The sequence below is a fragment of the Balaenoptera ricei genome, chromosome 1 (assembly GCF_028023285.1).
Source record: "Balaenoptera ricei isolate mBalRic1 chromosome 1, mBalRic1.hap2, whole genome shotgun sequence".
NCBI classification, from domain to species: Eukaryota; Metazoa; Chordata; class Mammalia; order Artiodactyla; family Balaenopteridae; genus Balaenoptera; species Balaenoptera ricei.
The window spans coordinates 91178738-91201517 of record NC_082639.1 but is presented as its reverse complement, the minus strand read 5'-3'; the positions used below and the strand labels follow the sequence as shown (position 1 = coordinate 91201517).

The 22780-nt window shown below is 34.8% G+C and overlaps 1 long non-coding RNA gene across 2 annotated transcripts in view; it reads left to right on the top strand.

The window, feature by feature from the left end:
- LOC132368343 (uncharacterized) overlaps positions 1 to 22780 on the top strand; it is a 260900-nt gene that overhangs the window by 161913 nt on the left and 76207 nt on the right. The window lies entirely within an intron of this gene.

The window sequence follows — 22780 nt, the reverse complement described above, 5'->3', positions numbered from 1 at the left end:
TTATTAGCTAGAGCTTAGTTCTGCTCTTTGAGAAAAAAATTGATTTTCTAGCTTAAGTTCTAAATTAAAATTAGATAAGCAAGTTGCTTGGTCCCTTACTTTGATCCCCCAACCACATTCCCATATGTCTTTTAAAAGGGCAGAGACACATCCTATAAGGATTGGACTTGCTTGAGACATCTCTTACTGTAACTGTCATGTGGGAAGGACTGAAATATTATTTTCATTTAATTTCCTTATTATTTGCCAGGAAAATCTTGCCTATTATTTGTCAGGAAAATATTGCAAATATTTGCAATATTACAATTATTTACCAGGCAAATAATACAAATATTGTCTCTGCTTCTTACCACAATAATGTGTGGGAAACACTGGTATCCCCTTTAACTGATGAGAGAAAAGAAGCTCATAGAGTGTATATGACTTGCCCAAAAGTACTCAATAAAAGAAGCTAGTAGAGTATTAAAAATCTCTGGCTCTGGCCTTGAATAACACGAGTTCAAATTCTGGGTTTATTAGTTATCAATTATGTGATCTTGCTAAATTTTCTTTAGTTTTGTCATGTGTAAATGGAATGATAATATTATGCAACGTGTATTGTTGCTGTAAAAATGTTAAAAAAAATCTGATTTAAATGAGAGGTAAGATAATTTGGTTCCAGATCTATGGTTTAGCTTCTACAGGCATTATGCAATATTCATTCAATTCATTCAAAAATATTTATTGAGCATCGGCTCTAGGTTCTTGGAATAGGTCAGTGAAAAAAAACAGTCAAGAGTTCTTGCTCTTGTGGAGCTTGTGTTAGAGCAGGGAGAGAGAGCAATACGCAAAATAAACAAGTAGATCATATAGCATTTTTTTTTTAAAGATGACAAGTGCTATGGGAAAATAAAGTGTAGGAAAACATGGGTTGAAAATATCTGGAGGTGCAAATTTAAGTGGATGATCAGAGTAGAGTTTACTAAATAGATCACAACTGGAAAAAGATCTGGAGAAGATGAGGGATATTGGGGGCTTTCCAGGAAGAGAGAAGCTTTGCACAAAGTTCCTAAGATTGGTTGTTACCTGATATGTTTGAGCAACAGCAAAATGGCCACTGTGGTCAGGGAGAGAGTAGAGAGCAGATGAGGTCAGAGTACAGCATTGTAAGTCCTCATGAGGACTTGGATTTTTGCTGTGCAGAGAAGTGAAATTATCTGATGTTTGAGAACAGATCATAAGGGAATGATGGCAGAAGCAAAATGGCCAGTTAGGAGGTGACTTCAGTAACCTCCTATGAAGGATGTGGCAGCTCAGACCACAGTGGGAGCAAGAGTGGTGAGGAATGATCAAAGTCTGGAGATAATCTGAGAAATTTTCTTCAGATGAGTTGTAGATGTGAGAGAAAGAATGAATTGAAAAATCAAATAAATGTATTTGACTGCAAGTAAATACTTAAGAAAGAAAAATTAACTAATTAATTAAAAGAATACCAACAGTTTATAAAAAAATGAAAGAACAGATCAGTTTTTGGAAAGGACAAGAACCAGTCATTTTAGTAAAAAAATGTAGAGTTTGGTTTTACCTTTTAAAGAAAGCATCAAATGAAGCGTACCATATGTGGTGAGGATATTAGTTACTCAAGCATTCATCTTCTTACTCTTGATTCCAGGGTTTCATTCTCTGGAATTCTAATGGAAAAGGCAGGGTACGAATGAAGACATGGCAGTCTTTGGAAATGCCGAAACTCCAAAGACAGAATATACTATTACCTTTCCAGTAGTAATTTGTGGGTTTATGAAAGAACACATGTCAAAGAAGGACTTGCTTATGGATTCAGAGGGAGATTACAATATAAAATAAATGTAATGATATAGTTTAGCACATGCACATGCCCACAGAACTATGACATGTACTTAAAGACATAAGAAAAATTGAAAAAAAAAAAAAAACTCAACAGTAGTTCACCTTTAAAGAATGGGCAAATATGTATTTTTCTTCCCATAAAAGATAAGATTTTAGAGTTCCAGGATGCTCTTATTTTCTTTCTTCCTTTCTTTCTTTCTTTCTTTCTTGTCTTTCTTTCTGTCTTTCTTTCTTCCTCTCTTTCTCTCTCCCTGATTTGTTTTATTTTATTTATTTATTTATTAAAATTTTTTCCCTGGTCATTTTAATTTTATGGGATTTTTAAAATAATTAATTAATTAATTAATTTTTTTTTTTTGGGTGTGCTGGATCTTCGTTTCTGTGCGAGGGCTTTCTCCAGTTGCGGCAAGCGGGGGCCACTCCTCATCGCGGTGCGCGGGCCTCTCACTGTCGCGGCCTCTCTTGTTGCGGAGCACAGGCTTCAGACGCGCAGGCTCAGTAGTTGTGGCTCACGGGCCCAGTTGCTCAGCGGCATGTGGGATCCTCCCAGACCAGGGCCCGAACCCGTGTCCCCTGCATTGGCAGGCAGACTCTCAACCACTGCGCCACCAGGAAAGCCCCCTGATTTGTTTTTAAGGTAAGGAGTTCCACTTTGGTATTTTGCTTTTATAGAGCAATTGTCATGGCTTTTTAAATTGCCAGACAAGAAGAGTCTCTACCCAACTTGTTTAAGGCTAAAGGGTATTTGTTGTCTCATGTACTGAAAATGTAGGAGATTTGAATTAGGGTTAAAAGGATGTCATCAGGAGCCAGGCTCACTCCATTTATGGCTTACCTTCATTCTCACCAACCACACCATTCTAACTGTTGGGAAAACAAGTAGAAAAAACACTTGCTTCTCTCCCAACTATTATAGCAAAGTCTCATTTTGTAATATTGCCTCCAGCTGGGTCATGTGTGCCTCTGAATTAATCACTGGATCCAGGGAAGTGCAGGGCTTTCATTTCTAAGACTGGGGGCCCATCCTTCATTCTCAGCTGGAGGAGGAGTCAGCTGAGAATGAAGGAGCAGTAGTCTGCCAAAGAAAAATGTATATGCAGTTACCAGGTAAATGGCAAATGATAGCAGAACGACAGATTCCTAGTTCAGGAATAGTTAATGTGTTGAAGATGGAACACACATAACTCCTTCTCAGGAAACTTCAACAAATTTACTTTTTTATTTTCTCATTCTGGTTGTAGTATGTATCACTATTCTCCCAGAGCCATAACCTCAAAATAGTTTTTACATATTCCCTTTCCTTTGGCTCAGTCATCAAGTTCTGTGAATTTATCATTCATAATGTCTTTTGCATTTGCACTTTTCTTTCCATTTTCACTGCCACCATTCAAATTTGGGTTATTATTAATTCTCGTCTAGATAGTTGCTTTAGCCTCCTAATTGATCTTCCAGGCTTTAATTTCCCAGTGTTTTACTTATATACACCAATTTTATTTCATTTTATTTTTCACATGTTTCTATGATTGCTAATTTTAAAAATTTTGTTTCTCATTGCTATAACTTAAAAATCACTGACCTTCCCACAATTTCTATCTAGCATCCAGGAATATTATTTTTAAACTATTTTCTGCTTATTAATTGTTAGACTTATTTGTGAGTAAAATTTATTCAAAATTGAGTTGAATTCAGTGCAAACTCTTTAAGCTTCTCCACAGCTCTAAAATTCTATCAGTAAATAAACATCATTCTATTGAAATTTTGGAGCCATAGAGTATTTTTTATTAGGAAAGCCAATATGGCACAAAAATTGTTTTAGAAAAATGAGTCTGACTGGGTGTTAGTTGAAGGAAACGCTGGAGGCAGAAAAACAAATTAGAAGGCTATGACCGTAATATCAATATAAGCATGATGTGATAAGGTCTGGAGCAAAGGGAGTGGGGCATAGAAATAAAAAGGAAGGCAGTTTGAAAGGGAGAATTTTATATTTACTTCTCAATTTAACTATAAAACTTTTAAGGGTTAGAATTGTGTCTTCATCTTTCTCCCTGAATTGACTAACAACCAGTAGCCTTCAGTAAATCCTATGAATGTTATTGAACAGACTTTTGTGACTGATGATATGTGGGAGAAGTTTCAGTCTGAGTACTTAGGAGAAGTATAAAAATTATGTCCAAAACATTTTTCTTTTCTCTCCTTTTTTTCTTTTCTCTTCCCTTTTTTCCTCCTCCCTCCCTCTTTCTTCCTCTTTCTCTTTTTCTTCTTTCTCTTGTTTTTTTTTCAGAAGAAAGGAATTATTTATATGGCTTGCTGGAGGTTTTTTTTAAAGAAAGATACTATGCCCCTTTATGAGTTGATGCTCTGATGATTTTTCTGTTAGGATAATATGCCTAACACCTTTTATAAAAATAATGGCAAGGAGAATAGTTGCTCTTCCTCTTCCCACATTAAAGATTCACCTGTCGTAAAAAGAAGGCTGGAGGCTACCAAGATTTATGCTTCTCAATTTGTCAGAGAAAGTAAACCTGGGTCTTACATACAAAATCTATGATGGAAGACTCTAGGGTCTTGCTTACTTCTTAGTTCACCTTCTTGTACTTACTGGTAATATAAAAACTTGTTTATTCTATATGAACAAGTATCAGAGAAGATTCAGCATTCTATGTGACTGGCTTGCAATGCTCACTAACAGAACTTTATAGTTTGTAAAGCACTTTTGATGATATTATCATATTTAATACTTGAAATAACTTCCTGAAACAAATGTAACAAATGTTTTGAACTGCATTTTATTAATGAGGAAACTAAAACCCAGGTGACATAAACATGTATTTTTGCTTTGTTCAGTTTAGCTTATTTTTTCTGGGACTTGACCTTTTACTTCTGGGAAATTATTCTTTGCTCCAACATATTGTCCAAATCAGAACTGCCATAATGTTACACGATCTCATCTAGCTGGCCACAAATACCTCTCTAAGATGGTTGTATGTGCCGTGCTGGGCAAATATAAAACCTAATCCTCCAGCTACAGTAATTCTAGAACCAGTAGATATCAAACCTGACCGATTAGAGTCCTTCCTTCCCTGCAGTTTAAAGTTAGAACCATGGGAAAAGGAGGGTGAAATTGTGAGGGGTGAAGTCAAGAGTCAACAGATGTGTGCCACCTACTGTATGGAAGAAAGTGAATCTGGCACACAAAGAAAAGGAGAGCCAAAAGGGGAAGGAGTACTGATTAATATCTGAGCTCTGGTTCTTCTGATTCATAAGGCAAAATTCTATGCTCAGCTAATACAGTGGTTTAACTATATGAACTGATAAATTAACGTTTATTTGGCTAATCTGGTTCATGTCGGCTTTCTGTCTTAATCAAAAGAGTTCTAATACAACTGAGAATATAAATACAATGTCCAATATTACTTAGTTAATTAGTGACAAATGCTGGAAAAGATCCTGATTTTCTGATAGTCCAAAGCATATTTTTGAATACTTGACAGTGATTACTTGTATGAGGTAAACACTGTCAATACTCCACCTATGTCCCCTTGAATCCCTTTGTTACTTTCATGTGCACAGGCTCCCAGTGGGCTTTCCCTCCCACCAGCCAGCATCAGTGTCTCTTTTTTGGAGGACTATCCTCACATTGTTAGAACCAACTCAGCCTGTGCTGCATGAAAACCACAAATACCTGGGAATTACCATCCCCTGGGAGCAGCCCTTAAAAGGACTGGCAAGTAGTAGGTCTTAATTCTCCATCTCTGGTAAGGATAGCTCTGAGATGTGATTGATTTATGCTGTTTCTGGAGTTTCCCTGAAATACTGAGTCAAATATACCTTCCACAGGACTTGCTTGATATTATACCTTTACATGGCCTTCCATTTTTATTCCTCTAGAGGGTTTTTGTTTTTGTTTTTCTTTTTTTTTGACCCTCTGCCCATGGAATCCTCTCAGGGTATCATTCTAGGGGACCCAACCTAAGACAACAGACTACCTAAGCTAAACAGGCAATCCAGGAGTTTAACGATTAAGAATGAGAGGCCTCAGGCCAGGAACCTGGGTGTAAGATATCAAAGGTAGGTAGAAGAGAATCGTTTGGGAGAGGGACATGAAAAAGCAGGTACTAATATAAACCATGATAGTTGTGTTATTCCTTGCCTGGAAATGGGAATTAATCAGAAAATGACCTAATTGTGGTTCAGCTATATTTCCAGTGAAATGAAAGGGTACACCTTCTTTACATGAGCCAAACATTACAGAGCAGTATTTTACACTGGTGTGTATTTTGGCTTACAATTAAGGTTATAATTTATTCTTCTTGGTTTATTTCCCAGTATTCACAGCAAATGTCCAGCATACCTGACTGAAGAGTATTGTTGGACAGAATTTTAGGAAGAAATCTTTACTAAAACAGTTATAAAAGTTATGATCTTTCCAAAAGTTCAGGATTAGAATTACCAAACAGCTGATTTGTTGATTCTCTGAGAAGTGTTCAATCTCTTCTCCCCAAAGCAAATACACAGACAAAAACCTTTTCTGCATTGACCAGGGTACACCTACCCCAGTTGTCTCTTGAAGCCTTATTCAAATGAATGGAGAATAAAAATACGAATAATTCACTGATGTAAAAGTCACCACAATTCTGAGATCTAAGCTAGAAATATGGGGTTAAGGAAAGTAGCCTTTGATTCAATTATTTAAACATTTCAGTCATCTATTTTGTTTTCAAAATATTTCTGAAACCCTAGCCCCAAAATTTTCGAATCCGTCTTCCAAATATATTAGAAAGAGAAGGCTCAAGAGGGAGGGGATATGGGGATATATGTATGCATATGACTGATTCACTTTGTTGTACAACAGAAACTAACACAGTACTGTGAAGCAATTATACTCCAATAAAGATCTGTTAAAAAAAAAGTTTCATGAACATAAGCTTCTGCCTCCTCAGTGTGTTTTTTGTTTCCTGCATTTGCTGTCGTACTGAATGTAGGCTTAGGGGTGTTGTGCCTTTGTGTGTGTGTGTCTGTTTGTGTAGTACTAATTCTTACTGTTCTCTTCATAGCATTTCCATGCCCCTGGTTCTAATAGCTGTGCCTCTATGTCTTGACCATTCCTAGAGCAGTGCTCTATTCAAAGGCGTATTCTAGACAGTAATCAAAGAAACAACTCAAAAACAATAGTTTTATAAACTTTTTTTTCTGTTTGACTGTGAGCTACTTGATGGCAGGAACCGTGACTTGTTCGTCTTTGTATTCCCTGGCTAGAATGTGGGCATACAGAAGACGCTCAACAAATATTTGTGGAATGAACGAATAAATGGCTTATGTGTAGAAAGTTCCAAATAGCTAATCTTTCCCCCCGCAACCCATAACACTCCCAGGAAAAAAGAAAGTTTGGTTAGGACAGTGGGTTCTAAGACGTCAACTTCTCAATGTTGGACTTGTCTCCTCGCTGAGGATATTAGGATATCTTAGAAGGAAGCACACAGAAAAAAATGCATGGCTTTTTTTTTCTTTTTCTGTCTATGGAGCAGACTGTATCCAGTAAAAGATGTGGCACAGTAACTTTTCAAGATGTGACCTACTCTGTTTTTATTCCTTTTCATAACTTCTTGATAATTAAAAATTATTGCTATTATTTATGTTTCATGTTTTGAAAGGTTAGTTTATTTCTGATAGAAAGACACTATATAAGTGTGATAAACAACTAAACATAGTTATAAAGTTAATGTAAAACTGCAATGAAGTGACTGTGCAAGGTTAAAGAAAGCGGCCTGGTAAGTCTTAAACACAGAATTTCTCACTTCCATTCCAGTGCTCTTTTCAGTAAACTATCGTCATATTTGCTTCAAGTTTCTTGGATTAGCTGTAGCAACATATAAAGCAATATTCTGCTCTATGCCATTTTCCATATTAATTTGTAAGAACTTATAAGGTATAAATTGCAGAGTTTTATCCAGGTCTCAGAAAAGTCATGTAGGTCTCCTAAAGTAACAACAGCAGTACTAAAAGATGTACAGGAAAAGTAACTTTAATGAATATAGTACTAATATCCATTAGTTAAATGAAAGAGTGATTATTATGATCATGCAACCTATTCTGGTTAAACAATACCACAAGTATTATTATTATAATGAATATTGGAAATTTTTTTAGATTAGGAAAATTATTCTATGCATAAGATAACTAATTCAGACAAGTTGAAATCTATTCTAAATTGAGCCACTGAGGAAAACAACAGAAATCTATATTGGGTTTCTCTTCTTCTTCAAAAACCCAAATTTTACAAGAAATTATACAAACATTTTTTAAAGTCAAGCATCTAACACACTATATTAAGAGATTGTTCATCTCTTATCCCATCACATCCTTAGTGCACAGTCTTTGCTTTGCTTGCTAATATATTCCCAGCTCTCTGCACATTATGCATTAAAATTACCAAACAGCTGATTTGTTGATTCTCTCAGAAGTGTTCAATCTCTTCTCCCCAAAGCAAATACACAGACAGAAACCTTTTCTGCATTGACCAGGGTACACCTACCCCAGCTGTCTATTGAAGCCTTATTCAAATGAATGGAGAATAATATATGTAGCCATACAATATAACTATATTATCTGTATTACATACCATGGCCTAGGTTATGACTTCAACCAATAAAGGCAAAATCTGGAGGCATGTAATATACTGTTTTTCCATTTGTGTTGTTCACCAAATCATCTAACAAAAATTAACTTAGCACTCACTATGTGTCCAGCTCTGTTCTAGGTGTTAGATAGGCAATCTAGAGGGTGATACAAAACCAGAGAATGATACAACCTGTTTTAAGGCAACTTATCATTGTCCTTATAAAATGTTGTTTACTAAAGATAATTTTAAATTATTTAACTACATTAAAGAGAAATATCTGAAGTTTCTCAGATGCTCAGAGCAAATTATGAAGTCAATCCTAAAATTAATCTTAGAGAATTCTATTTCTTTCATACAAGTTATATATCAATGCTTAGAATATAAATACAAAGTAATTTGATTATAAATTAGAAAATTCCAACACAATAAAATATTTTATTTGCCATTTTGAGGATTTGCAGATGTCATGAAAACTGCACATTCTTATACAAATACTAGTTCTTCTGCTTAGGGATTTAGAGAATGTCCCTCTGGGTGGGAATATAACTTATTTAGTTAATTCTTGTGCCCCATGAATCAAGGAGATTTTGACAGAGCTGAAACAGATTTCAGAACATTTTACCAATTTTTAGAGCTTCGGACTTTTCTCAGACTCTCAATATTAACAATAAATGTGGCAAAAATCATTTCAGGTTTAGTTTAATTTTAAGATATTTTCTCTTCCTAATAGAAAAATGATGCCAATTAAAGGCTTTTTTTTCTTCTAAAGGGATTTTTAGGTGTGCTGATGAAAGTACATATAGTGCATATACTTTTTAAATCATAATAATGCCCAGCACCCCTCCCCCAAGCTTCTCATATGCCACCAGCCCTACCTTTGATAATTACTGAAATAATTGAACTTAAGCGTGCATTAAATTTTCACTTTCTTCTTCTTCATTTCTATTTCTACTTGGAAAAAATTCCTCATTATTACTGTACCACTAAATTTAAGTTTTCCAGAACATATACAAGTGTACATTTGGACAATTTTCCTGTCTGTGATCATTCTGTGGTATAAAAGTCATATTGCTTCCACTCTTTTTTTCAGACTATTACCATTAGTTCACTGCTTCCTTTTTATTACACCTCTCTTTGGCTCAAGTAAGGGAACTTAATGCCAAGATCAAGATAGTTTTCTACTTTGATAAGTGTTATTACTTTAGAATTATGTGAACATGATATTCACTTGCACTCTCTCTCAATTGTCCCCTTTAGATGAAGGTATGGTAACAGATAAGAGGCCCCTATTTCTTGAAGTTGGCAAGCACAGGATGAACTGAAAATACACTTTGTTTTATTGTCGTTATTTATCACACAAAATGCCAGTGATAAAAATTACATGCAAAATAACAATGCATTTAAAACAGGTTTTAAGACATTTTTCTGGAAAAGAAAAAGTCTATAAAATATTAATACTAAAGAAACTAGAAATTGATTTAGTTATGGAAGCCCTTAATACTGGATTTAGGGTACAGGATGGTGTATACTTAGAAATTTAGACGGGTTCAAATTCTGTTCCTGTCACATGCTAGCTATTTGGTGTAGTGTAGTGGCCCTCTGTTAATTGGACATCTACCTCATCTCCTCCCTTTTTCTGTCAAAGGCCATAACTTTATTTTGGTCTTTTATCTCTCCTCCACTCTCTTCCCACATGTTTGGATTGGGCCCCATCCTTGAATCCAAGTTAGAGAAGTGAACTTGTCCAAAGTTAATTGGTGCATCACATTGCTTCAGATCCCAAAGCTTGGCTCAGGCATGGGCATGAGACGTGATCAGGGCAAGTAAAAGCAGTGAGGCTTCTCTGGGAATTGCTAGAGCAGAGGTAGTTGGTACTCTATCACCAGGCTTTACTTGAGAGATCTCAGGCTAGGTGCTGCCGCAGCTACCTCATTATTACCTATAGCCTGAAACTGAAGTCCACTCAGAGAAAACATTGCTGAGAAAAGGTGTGAAAGTAAGTCCTGATGACTTTGTGCCCTGTGTTCACCTATGCCAGTGATAGGCACTATTTCTAGAATTCTCAGTTATATAAATATATACTTTCCTTTTTGGCTTAGGCCATTTGAGATTGATTTTTATGCAGTACTTAGCACTTGTACTAAATAATTTTCACTGACTCAGATTTTGATATCAGAATATGATAATGTTAGAAGTGCTAGTTTCTCAAAGTTTGAAACTGGATGAGAAGAAATAGTATGTACAGTGGTGAGGTGCCCTGTATCCTAAACTGGGAGACTGGCAATTCTTATTCTCGGTAGTGAAATAGCTAATTAGAATGTTGCCCGTTGGATCATAGAATTTAGACAATGGGCCTATTAAGGCTGCAGAATAAGAGATTTGGTAGAAAAAATTCAGAATGCTGGAGTATGTTGGTTACATTTTGCACTTGATGAGGACCTATAAGAAACTGAAAAGCTTAGCTAAAACTGGCCTATCTGAAACCAAAGAAAAAAGAAAATAAAATTTTTCTACAAAAGCCAGTTTTGCTTAGGGCTTGCTATCTACATGCTTGAGAAACTATAAATCTGAGGACTGGCATGACGGAAATACTACCCAAACTAACAATCAGAGGCAAGGTGGCAGGTAATAATCAAGAACCTCATGTCATGTACTTCCTGCATCACAAGGGGACAATTGCTTCTGCAGAGCTGTGGCAGAAAAGAGAAAATTATACAGGGTTTTGTCTACCCAGGCTGTCAAATTACCCATTGAGCTTGAAAAGAGAAGATGTAAATTCCAGAGCTAAGGCAGCACCATGCTTCTCAATAAAGCCAAAGACTGACAGTGACAGGGGGAAGCTTTTAGTTTTATTCATTTTCATTGGGGTCTTCTGATACTTGTAATTTGAAGTGTCCTTAGCTGTTAAGGATATACATAGATCCTTGGTTTCTTACATGTAAAATAGGAATAACAATAATTTTCTTCCAGATGATTTTAAGGATTAAATTAGACCGTACAAGTTGAAGTATTAAGCATAGTGCCTAGTACATAGTTGAGAATTGATATGGCAACAAATATTATTAGTATAGGTAGTTCAAAGCTCCAAATAAGAAAGTTTAGAAAATTTAGGTAACTTAAAGTATAAAAATTTATATAGCGAATATTAAACTTGTAGAATTCATTATTCCAAGAGATAGTTCTGATGGTAAATACATTAAAAAAAAAATAACAGCCTCATAATTATGTAATTAATGAAGTTAAAATTTTCTTACATACATTGGTAGCAACATAAGATTCTGAGCTAGTATCACTATTTTATTGCATTGTAAATATTTGTTTAAATTTATTTGTCTCCCAGCTAGACTATCTTTGCATCATTTATGTTTAACCTACTGCTTGGATTACAGTAGGCTACTAATTTATGTTTGTTGATTTTATTTATGTGTGAGTTATTTAATTAATGAAAATCCTCATCTCCTGCAACCATCAAAACAGAATCATATTTGGATCATAAATCGAATCAAAGTATTTTTTTTGTTCAATGCCCACTTAAAAATACTCAATAAATTTGTGTACAAAACATGGCCTTAATTCCTGATTTATGCTGGAAAATTTTTACCATGATGTAGAGTTTTACCTGTTTGTCTTTCTAGGGCTCTTTTATACTGACTCTCCTTGTACTACTTCTCCAGTCTGTTGAATTATTTATAGTGTCCCCAGCCTTGGACCCAGGCCTAACTAATTATACTAAGCAGAATTACAAATTTTTGCTGAAGGTACTTGATAAATAAGAGCAGGGCTGAACCACAGAATCAAAAAGTGAAAGTAATTGTAAAAGGAATAAAAAATTAAAGTGAAATAAAGCCAGAAATGTTAAGCTTAGTAGGTTGAATTTAATTTCAGAATGCAGAAGTCAGGAATATATAGAAAATAGTCCAATATAATTTATTATAGTATAGCTATGTTGTTTACATATTCCATATTTTCCTGAAAGAACCAATTTTTTTATTTTCAATATAATATACAAAAATGCAATTTAATTTTTCTTTTTTTGTGAGATATCATAAAACTCAGTATACTTAGAAAAACATTTTTATTGGACTTTAAATTTCAATTTTGCATTGAAGAATTGGCATATACCCATAATGTATTCAAAACTTTTATTGAGTACCCTTTGTGCTCTGGGCACTGTCTTGGTTCAGAGGATTCAAAGCCCTTGCCTTAAGAAACTTACAGCCAATAAGCAAAAGTAAGAAAGTAGCTAATGACAATACAAAATGTGAAGTGTTATGATGGTGAAGACACAGAGAATAGGCACCTAAACCAAGGGGAAAATTTGGAAGGGCTTAGAGAGTCTTCTAATCTGAATCTTGAAGGAGGAGTTAGCAAGGTCTATTGGGGCTGGGGTTGGGGTTGCGATCTGGGAAATCATTCTCTACAAAGAAGCTGCAGTTCATGAAGAACCATAGTTGAGAGGAAAGTATGGGCATTGGCGAACTGCAAAAAGTTTAACTTGATTGGAGTCATATTAGAAGAGTGATGAAGCGGGAGATTCTGGCAGTGGCCAAATTATGAAGAGCCTCATATACCTGCTAAGGTTTGCACTTAATTATAAGGCAGCCAGTATCCATTGAATGACTCTTGCAGGTGGATATGACATGATCTACTTTGCCTTTTAAAAGAATTCCTCTGGGGGGTGAGGAGAATGTCTAAGAAGGGGCAAGATGATAATCAAGAGATCAATTAAGCAAGGGGTAGTATCCAACCAAGATATAATACTTGCCCAAACAAAATTAATGGCATTAGGATGGAAAGAAGTGGATGAACTGAAATATTAAGAACATAGAATCTTCACAGTTTTGTGACCAATTGAATGTTGGTGGTGAAGTACAAATTTTTAATCTCTGGAAATGAATATATGCAGGTGTCATTCACTGAGACAGGGAACATATTGAGAGATCTAAGTATAAGATGAGTTTTATTTTTACATATGTTAAATTTTAAGAGCATTTGGGACATTAAAGTGAAAATGTCAGGTAAGCAACTAGTTTTACTAGAAAGATTGAGATTATCTTATTTTCCTTTTAGGTGATTGGTTTAGGGTAGAATATGTAACCAAGTTCTTATCAATTATATGTAATAGTAAATATGCTGAGACCTTCCGGGAAAGATTCCCTTCTTTGATAAAAATATATTTCTGTGGATAAGTCTTGCACCTTATTTTCTGTCTGAACATTGATTTATGGGGACCTGATGCTTGGAACTGCAGAAAGATTCTTTTGACCATGAGGCAAAAGCAAAGAAAATCACTAAGAAGTAGAACCAGAGCCCTGATATTCCTAAACTACTGAATTTACCAATTCTAGAACCATCCAACTATGGATTTATTTTAGATGAGATAATGAAAACAGTTATTGTTTGAGCAACATTTCTTTTTCTGTTGTTTACACCTGGAAGATCTCTAACGTGAGGATTAAGAAGTAATTTGAAGATTATTCAGTGGAGTCTGTATAGGCAACTCTTTAAAAAGCTGAATGGTGATTAAGAGGGGAGAGATGTATTATTTAGATGGAGGTGTGGTATCAAGGAAAAGTTTTATTTTTCTTTTTAATAGGAGACACTTAAGAATATGTAAATACTAACATTACCAGGGAAATTATAACTGAGAGAGAAATTGAAGACAAGAGAGTACAATGTATAGTGCTGATCGAGTAAAAAATCCTTTGGAGGAAGGAGGCTTCTTTCTTTCTGATAGCAGGCGAGGTGGCACAGGTGGATGAACATAAAGTTTAAATGGCAGGGAACATTCATTTCTTTTATTCTGTTTCCCTCACAACTCTTTGTATATTGCTTTTGTTTTTTTCAACAACAAGAACAGACTTTTATGTTTTGGATCATCACTGATTGAGACTACTAGAGATTTTTCTCTTTAACTTATCAGAAGAGAATGTCCTCCAGAAGAAAAATAGAGTATCATCAATATATAAATACCCAGGTGAAGGAGAGCCTGTATGTTTGGAATGAGACAGACAGCAGCTGGCTGTGTCAGTAAATTGTCAAAATCAGATTTCTTGTGACCAGCTGGCTTACTGAAGCACATACTGTTCTGGAGAATTCAGAAGTCAAATTGGTACCAGCTGAGGAGACATATATTAAGCTGAAGGTCAAACTAAATAAAAAGATATAAGAAAAGGACAACTTGTAGAAGAGAAAAAATGTAGCATCCCAAAGAGTTATGTGATAGTTGTTTTTAAAGATACAGCTGTAGAGGTTTGCATTTGCAGCCTCAAAGTCCAAAAAGCATTCTCTCATTACACTCAGAGGAGGAATGGAAGCATTTCAACTGGCTACAGTAGGAACATACCGAGAAACCTCAGTCTGTTATGTACACGATTTCCATAAACTGACATTCTGCATTTAGCTCTTTCTTAACTGGATGGTACCAAGAAATGAAATCCAAGATCCATCGCTGCAATTAACTTGAGTATACAATGGCATTATTTGCCTCCCCAAAAGTTATGACTGATGTTAAATTATTACTGAACATTGAAGTTAGAATTGATTCTTAAATGGAACAACAGTAGACTGAAGGTATGCTTTTTTATTTAGAAATATACCTCTCCTATAAGATGATGTACATAGATATCCATGCCTTTAACATTGTTTCCAGATGTACTTTTGGCAAACTTTTAATTTTTTATTTAGCTAAACCTGTTTCTTAAACCATGTGAATGATTATATATCACAGAATAGAACCATTTTGAGGCTGAAGATTGAAATAGAAGATCCTAGTTGATTACATATTTAAGTGATTTCTGGTTCCCAAATGATATGGAGTGCAAGAATAATAATGACCCCATCCATAGCTTAATTTCTTTACATACATGCCAAAAAAATTCAAAAATCAAATCAATCATCCCCTGATTTATGTGTTCTGAAAGCAATGAGAAACCATTAATGAAGTTGTGCATCTTTCAAAAAGCGATTAAGCAGGTAGAGAGGAACTGGCAAGTGTTCAAAAAAAAACTTATTTAGTGTTTGGGCCAAAACTGTAAATTATTTTCAAGTTATTTTCAGTGTACATTTCAATGTTCCAGTGAACTCAGAAGAATTCTATTTGTTCAGCTGGAAGATGTTCTTCTTGGCATAATACCAACTTTACAAGAGCAATGAGAGAAAGTGAAAACATTTTGAACATTTTGAGTGTAAGGAAGTAATACCATAAAACATAATACAGAGTATATTTTACAAGGAATTAAATATTTCTTTTCTTTATTTTTATGATTCTGAGAACACTATTCAAATTTACCAATTAGCTGAATATTTGAAAAGTATTTTACTTTGTTGTAAGTGAGGCATTAGTACTTATACTAGTAATTATAATGTGTAATTGTAATTGTTAATGTCTTTCCTGCCACTTCTTTTTTCCCTTCCCCTTGTATTTCTATTTTTTTGACCTGTTAGTGTAATGTTAAATAAATTGTCATTAATATATCAGTGACACGAGGCTACAAAATAAATAAATGAATAAAAACTTGTGGGATACATGTTGGCATTAAAAAAAAGTTTTTAAAAAGTTTTAAAATTATTTCTTTATATTTTCATTCTATAAAAGTCATAGATATTAAAGAAAAATTGCAAAATGCGGGATGAGATAATGAAAAAGTAAAACAATATCTTCCATCGTCTTACTACCTAAAGATAACCAATAATAATATAATTTTTTCCAGCCTTTAACTTTATGACTAGGCTTTAAAAAATTAAAATGTTTAGTGTAATACTTTATGTGTAATTTGTATCATGGTATTTCAGTAAAAATTATATGAAAGTATTATATATTATATATATATATACCTCTTTATAATGACTGTGTAATAGTCTGCTTAGTGAACATTTAGAATGATTATAATCTTTCACCATCATAAGTATTATTGATTATGTTTTATAATAGTAGTACATTATTTATAGTAATTTCCTCAAATTTGTTAAACAAATATCGATTGAACAGCGATTTTATGCTAAGCACAAGAGGTGTTATGATACAATTCTTACCTTGAGAAGAGCATAACAAAGTAAAAAAAAAAAAAAAAGACTGCAAAATAAACAGAAAATGCATCTAAGATTTTGAAAGACTGATATGATAGTGGGCTAAGGCATTAATGGTGCCAGAAAACTGAGACTCCTGTACCACAAGAGCCACCTTTATAGAGAAGCTTGCACCAGGGCTGAGGTCCACATCTTGGAGTTCACTTGTTACAGGCCAAATTTTACCCTTCTGCCAAACCCTACTTTTTCTTTGATATGAGAATAAGCTGGGTCATTGTAAAGTAGTAAGAAGCTCTTGTATTCTTGGAAGTTTACCACAATGGGCAATATTCAGTCAAACCTTTTGAGGAGGTCCTTCAAAAAGAAAGCAATATTGGAGAAGTGAGGTGGAACTGCTACACATTTGCTCCATAACTCTAGGTGCCATTGATGATCCCGTTAGACTATCTACTTTGGGGAATTTTCCTAATTTTAACATCTACTCTTAAAATATAAGCTCCATGAGAGCAAGAATATCTGTACAGAACTTTGAACAATTCCTTGCACAAAGGTGTTTAATAAATACATATTGATTCTGTATGGAAAAAATCAGTACCTATTCCAATAAGCTCTTCCACACTTTCAACCTCTGGACTTTTGACTTATACCTCTCTTAGTATTGCCTATAGGGCATATGCTGCAATGGCCTAAATATAACAATACTGTAAATTTAGGGCCTTCTATAGGTAAAGGAACATAAAATAAGTAAAAGTGTCATTTAAATAGACTATTCTCTTTCTCCATCACCCCAAACTTAAGAAATTATGTAGGATTCTATCAATGGGTCTTTTCAATAGCAGGGCATCTGTGTTCCAGGTGTTCTGCCTGTTCACTTGGAAGGCTGCTACTTTTGCCCAGAGGCTGTCCTTTTCTTTCCTGAGTGCTTTTCGTGCTGCTGTGAAAAGGACTACAAATCCTGATAAGAATTTAGGCTAAGGAAGTAGATTATCAGTTAAAAGGGATGGTACGTAAACAGAACATTTACCTGAAAGTTAATTCTGAGGTTCACTAACAGAATTCTGTCATGTAGTTAAAGGAGCATACTTAGGGTCTAGATTTACTGGAGACTTGAAGTTTTTGGCTCTAGTTTTTTGATGCTTGGGGTTGGTTCATTCCAAAGGTGAACATACACAAGGACATATTTTTTATATTATTATTCAGTCCTTGTGTTGGGGTGTAAATATCTTATTCTTGTCACATGAGTCAGTTAAATTGAAAAACTAGTTTACTTAGTGGATATGTATCAATGATTCTATTAAAAAGATGCTGGCAAGTCCTGTCAGCTTTACAATAATCAAAAACCTCCATTTTTGTTATCCAGGGTATAATAAAGTTAAAAAGAATAAAATGGTCTTCTCCAATGCAACTTATACTCCAGTGATTACCTGAAGAGGGCACTTTTCTCACACTTCTGTATTTTATTAATGCTATAGCTATACTCTCACCCACCTTTTCAAGGCTGATAAATATTTTCTTATGTTTGAGACTCAGCTAAATGACATACATACCTTTGGAAAATGCATGTGCTAAACGATATCTCTATCAAAACATTTATGTCATTTTGGCATAATTAGTGTCTATTGCCCTAACTAGAACATGGGTTCCTCAAAAATTAATTCCAATAGAAGGTTGCTGAATAAGAACATTTAGTCTGCAAGTCTAAAACCTGATGTTTTGAATATGTATTGATATATTAACTAGACAAGCCTTCTATTTGATCAAGTGTTTAAAAAGTACATTTCAACTTTAATATCTCATGTATATATGATGGATCATTGGTCAATACATGTCAACCATTAATCTGAAGTAGCAGAAGTCATGCCACCACTTAATCTCTGCTAAACATTTACTTTACATTATATTTGAAAAAGGAAAAGAAATTATTTTTCTTTTCTTTGAAGTTGATAATACTTGTAAAGGATTGTTTCTTGTTTTATTCTGCTTAGCTTTACTTTTTGGATTTGTTACTTTTTTACCCAAATTTCTTTTTTTCTTGGTTTTTTTGGTAAAAATACATAGTGCACATAGAGCACTTTGCTTTTATTCTTTTATTTATTTATTTATTAACATCTTTATTGGAGTATAATTGCTTTACAATGGTGTGTTAGTTTCTGCTGTATAACAAAGTGAATCAGCTATATGTATACATATATCCCCATATCTCCTCCCTCTCGTGTCTCCATCCCACCCTCCCTATCCCACCCCTCCAGGTGGTCACAAAGAACCAAGCTGATCTCCCTGTGCTATGAGGCTACTTCCCACTAGCTATCTATTTTACAATTGGTAGCATATATATGTCAATGCCACTCTCTCACTTCATCCCAGCTTACCCTTCCCCATCCCCGTGTCCTCAAGTCCATTCCCTACATCTGAGTCTTTATTCCTGTCCTGCCCCTAGGTTCGTCAGAACGATTTTTCTTTTTTTTTAGATTCCATACATATGTGTAAGCATACGGTATTTGTTTTACTCTTTCTGACTTATTTCACTCTGTATGACAGACTCTAGATCTATCCACCTCACTACAAATAACTCAATTTCGTTTCTCTTTATGGCTGAGTAATAGTCCATTGTACATATGTGCCACATCTTCTTTATCCATTCATCTGTCGATGGACACGTAGGTTGCTTCCATGTCCTGGCTATTGTAAATAGAGCTGCAATGAACATCATGGTACATGACTCATTTTGAATTATGGTTTTCTCAGGGTATATGCCCAGTAGTGGGATTTCTGGGTCACATGGTAGTTCTATTTTTAAGGAAACCCATACTGTTCTCCATAATGGCTGTATCAATTTACATTCCCACCAGCAGTGAAAGAGAGTTTCCTTTTCTCCACACACTTTCCAGCTTTTATTGTTTGTAGATTTTCTGATGATGGCCATTCTGACTGGTGTGAGGTGATACCTCATTGTAGTTTTCATTTGCATTTCTCTAATGATTAGTGATGTTGAACATCCTTTCATGTGTTTGTTGGCAATCTGTATATCTTATTTGGGGATATGTCTATTTAGGTCTTCTGCCCATTTTTGGATTGGGTTGTTTGTTTTTTCCATATTGAGCTGCATGAGCTGCTTGTATATTTTGGAGATTAATCCTTTGTCAGTAGCTTTGTTTGCAAATATTTTCTCCCATTCTGAGGGTTCTCATTTCGTCTTGTTTATGGTTTCCTTTGCTGTGCAAAAGCTTTTAAGTTTCATTAGGTCCCATTTGTCTTTTTTTAAATTTTGTTTCCATTTCTCTAGGAGGTGGGTCAAGAAGGATCTTGCTGTGATTTATGTCATAGAGTGTTCTGCCTGTGTTTTCCTCTAAGAGTTTTAGAGTGTCTGGCCTTACATTTAGGTCTTTAATCTATTTTGAGTTTATTTTTGCATATAGTGTTAGGGAGTTTTCTAATTTCATTCTTTTACATGTAGCTGTCCAGTTTTCCCAGCACCACTTATTGAACAGACTGTCTTTTCTCCATTATATATTCTTGCCTCCTTTATCAAAGATAAAGTGACCATATGTGCGTAGGTTTATCTCTGGGCTTTCTATCCTGTTCCATTGATCTATATTTCTGTTTTTGTGCCGGCACCATACTGTCTTGATGACCGTAGCTTTGGAGTATAGTCTGAAGTCAGGGAGCCTGATTTCTCCAGCTCCGTTTTTCTTTGTCAAGATTGCTTTGGCTCTTTGGGGTCTTTTGTGTTTCCATACAAATTGTGAAATTTTTTGTTCTAGTTCTGTGAAAAATGCCAGTGGTAGTTTGATAGGGATTGCACTGAATCTGTAGATTACTTTGGATAGTACAGTCATTTTCACAATGTTGATTCATCGAATCCAACAACATGGTATATCTCCCCATCTGTTTGTTTCATCTTTCTTTCATCGGTGTCTTATAGTTTTCTGCATACTGTTCTTTTGTCTTCTTAGGTAGGTTTATTCCTAGGTATTTTATTCTTTTTGTTGCAGTGGTAAATGGGATTATTTCCTTAATTTCTCTTTCAGATTGTTCATCATTAGTGTATAGGAATGCAAGAGATTTCTGTGCATTAATTTTTTATCCTGCTACTTTACCAAATTCATTGATTAGCTCTAGTAGTCTTCTGGTAGCATCTCCATGTAGGAATCTCCATGGGTTTCTCCATGTAGAGTGTCATGTCATCTGCAAACAGTGACAGTTTTACTTCTTCTTTTCCAATTTGGATTCCTTTTATTTCTTTTTCTTTTCTGATTGCTGTGGCTAAAACTTCCAACACTATGTTGAATAATACTGGTGAGAGTGGGCAACCTTGCCTTGTTCCTGATCTTAGTGGAAATGGTTTCAGTTTTTCACCATTGAGAACGATGTTGGCTGTGGGTTTGTCATATATGGTCTTTATTATGCTGAGGTAAGTTCCCTCTATGCCTACTTTCTGGAAGGGTTTTATCATAAACAGGTGTTGAATTTTGTCAAAAGCTTTTTCTTCATCTATTGAGATAATCATATGGTTTTTCTCCTTCAATTTGTTAATATGGTTTATCACATTGATTGATTTGTATATATTGAAGAATCCTTGCATTCCTGGGATAAACCCCACTTGATCATGGTGTAGGATCCTGTTAATGGGCTGTTGGATTCTGTTTGCCAGTATTTTGTTGAGGATTTTTGTATCTATATTCATCAGTGATATTGGTCTGTAGTTTTCTTTCTTTGTGACATCTTTGTCTGGTTTTGGTATCAGGGTGATGGTGGCCTCGTAGAATGAGTTTGGGAGTGTTCCTCCCTCTGCTATATTTTGGAAGGGTCTGAGAAGGATAGGTGTTAGCTCTTCTCTAAATGTTTGATAGAATTTGCCTGTGAAGCCATCTGGTCCTGGGCTTTTGATTGTTGGAAGATTTTTAATCACAGTCTCAATTTCAGTGCTTGTGATTGGTCTGTTTATATTTTCTATTCCTTCCTGGTTCAGTGTCAGAAGGTTGTGCTTTTCTAAGAATTGGTCCATTTCTTCCAGGTTGTCCATTTTATTGGCATATAGTTGCTTGTAGTAATTTCTCAAGATCCTTTGTATTTCTACAGCGTCAGTTGTTACTTGTCCTTTTTCATTTCTAATTCTGTTGATTTGAATCTTCTCCCTTTTTTTCTTGATGAGTCTGGCTAATGGTTTATCAATTTTGTTCATTTTCTCACAGAATCAGATTTTAGTTTTATTGATTTTTGCTATCATTTCCTTCATTACTTTTTCATTTACTTCTGATCTGATCTTTATGATTTCTTTCCTTCTGCTAATTTTGGAGTTTTGTTGTTGTTCTTCTTCTTCTTTCTCTAAATGCTTTAGGTGTAAGTTTAGGTTGTTTATTTGAGATTTTTCTTGTTTCTTGAGATAGGATTGTAATGCTATAAACTTCCCTCTTAGAACTGCTTTTGCTGCATCCCATAGTTTTTGGGTCATCGTGTTTTCAGTGTCATTTATTTCTAGGTATTTTTTGATTTCCTCTTTTATTTTTTCAGTGACCTCTTGGTTATTTAGTAGTGTATTATTTAGTCTCCATGTGTTTTTACTTTTTACTGTAATTGATATCTATTTTTTTTCCTGTAATTGATATCTAGTCTCATAGCGTTGTGGTCAGAAAAGATACTTGATGCAATTTCAATTTTCTTAAATTTACCAAGCCTTGATTTGTGACCCAAGATATGAACTATCCTGGAGAATGTTTCATGAGCACTTGAGAAGAAAGTATATTCTGTTGTTTTTGGATGGAATGTCCTATAAATATCAATTAAGTCCATCTTATTTAATATATCATTTAAAGCTTGTGTTTCCTTATTTATTTTCATTTTGGATGATCTGTCCATTGGTGAAAGGGGGATGTTAAAGTCCCCTACTATGATTGTGGTACTGTCAATTTCCCCTTTTATGGCTGTTAGTATTTGCCTTATGTATTGAGGTGCTACTATGTTGGGTGCATAAATATTTACAATTGTTATATCTTCTTCTTGATTTTATCCCTTGATCATTATGTAGTGTCCTTCTTTGTCTCTTGTAATATTCTTTATTTTAAAGTCTATTTTCTCTGAAATGAGAATCGCTACTCCGGCTTTCTTTTGATTTCCATTTGCATGGAATATCTTTTTCCATCCCCACACTTTCAGTCTGTATGTGTCCCTAGGTCTGAAGTGGGTCCCTTGAAGACAGCATATATGCAGGTCTTGTTTTTGTATCCATTTGCCAGTCTGTGTCTTTTGGTTGGAGCATTTAATCCATTTACATTTAAGGTAATTATCGAT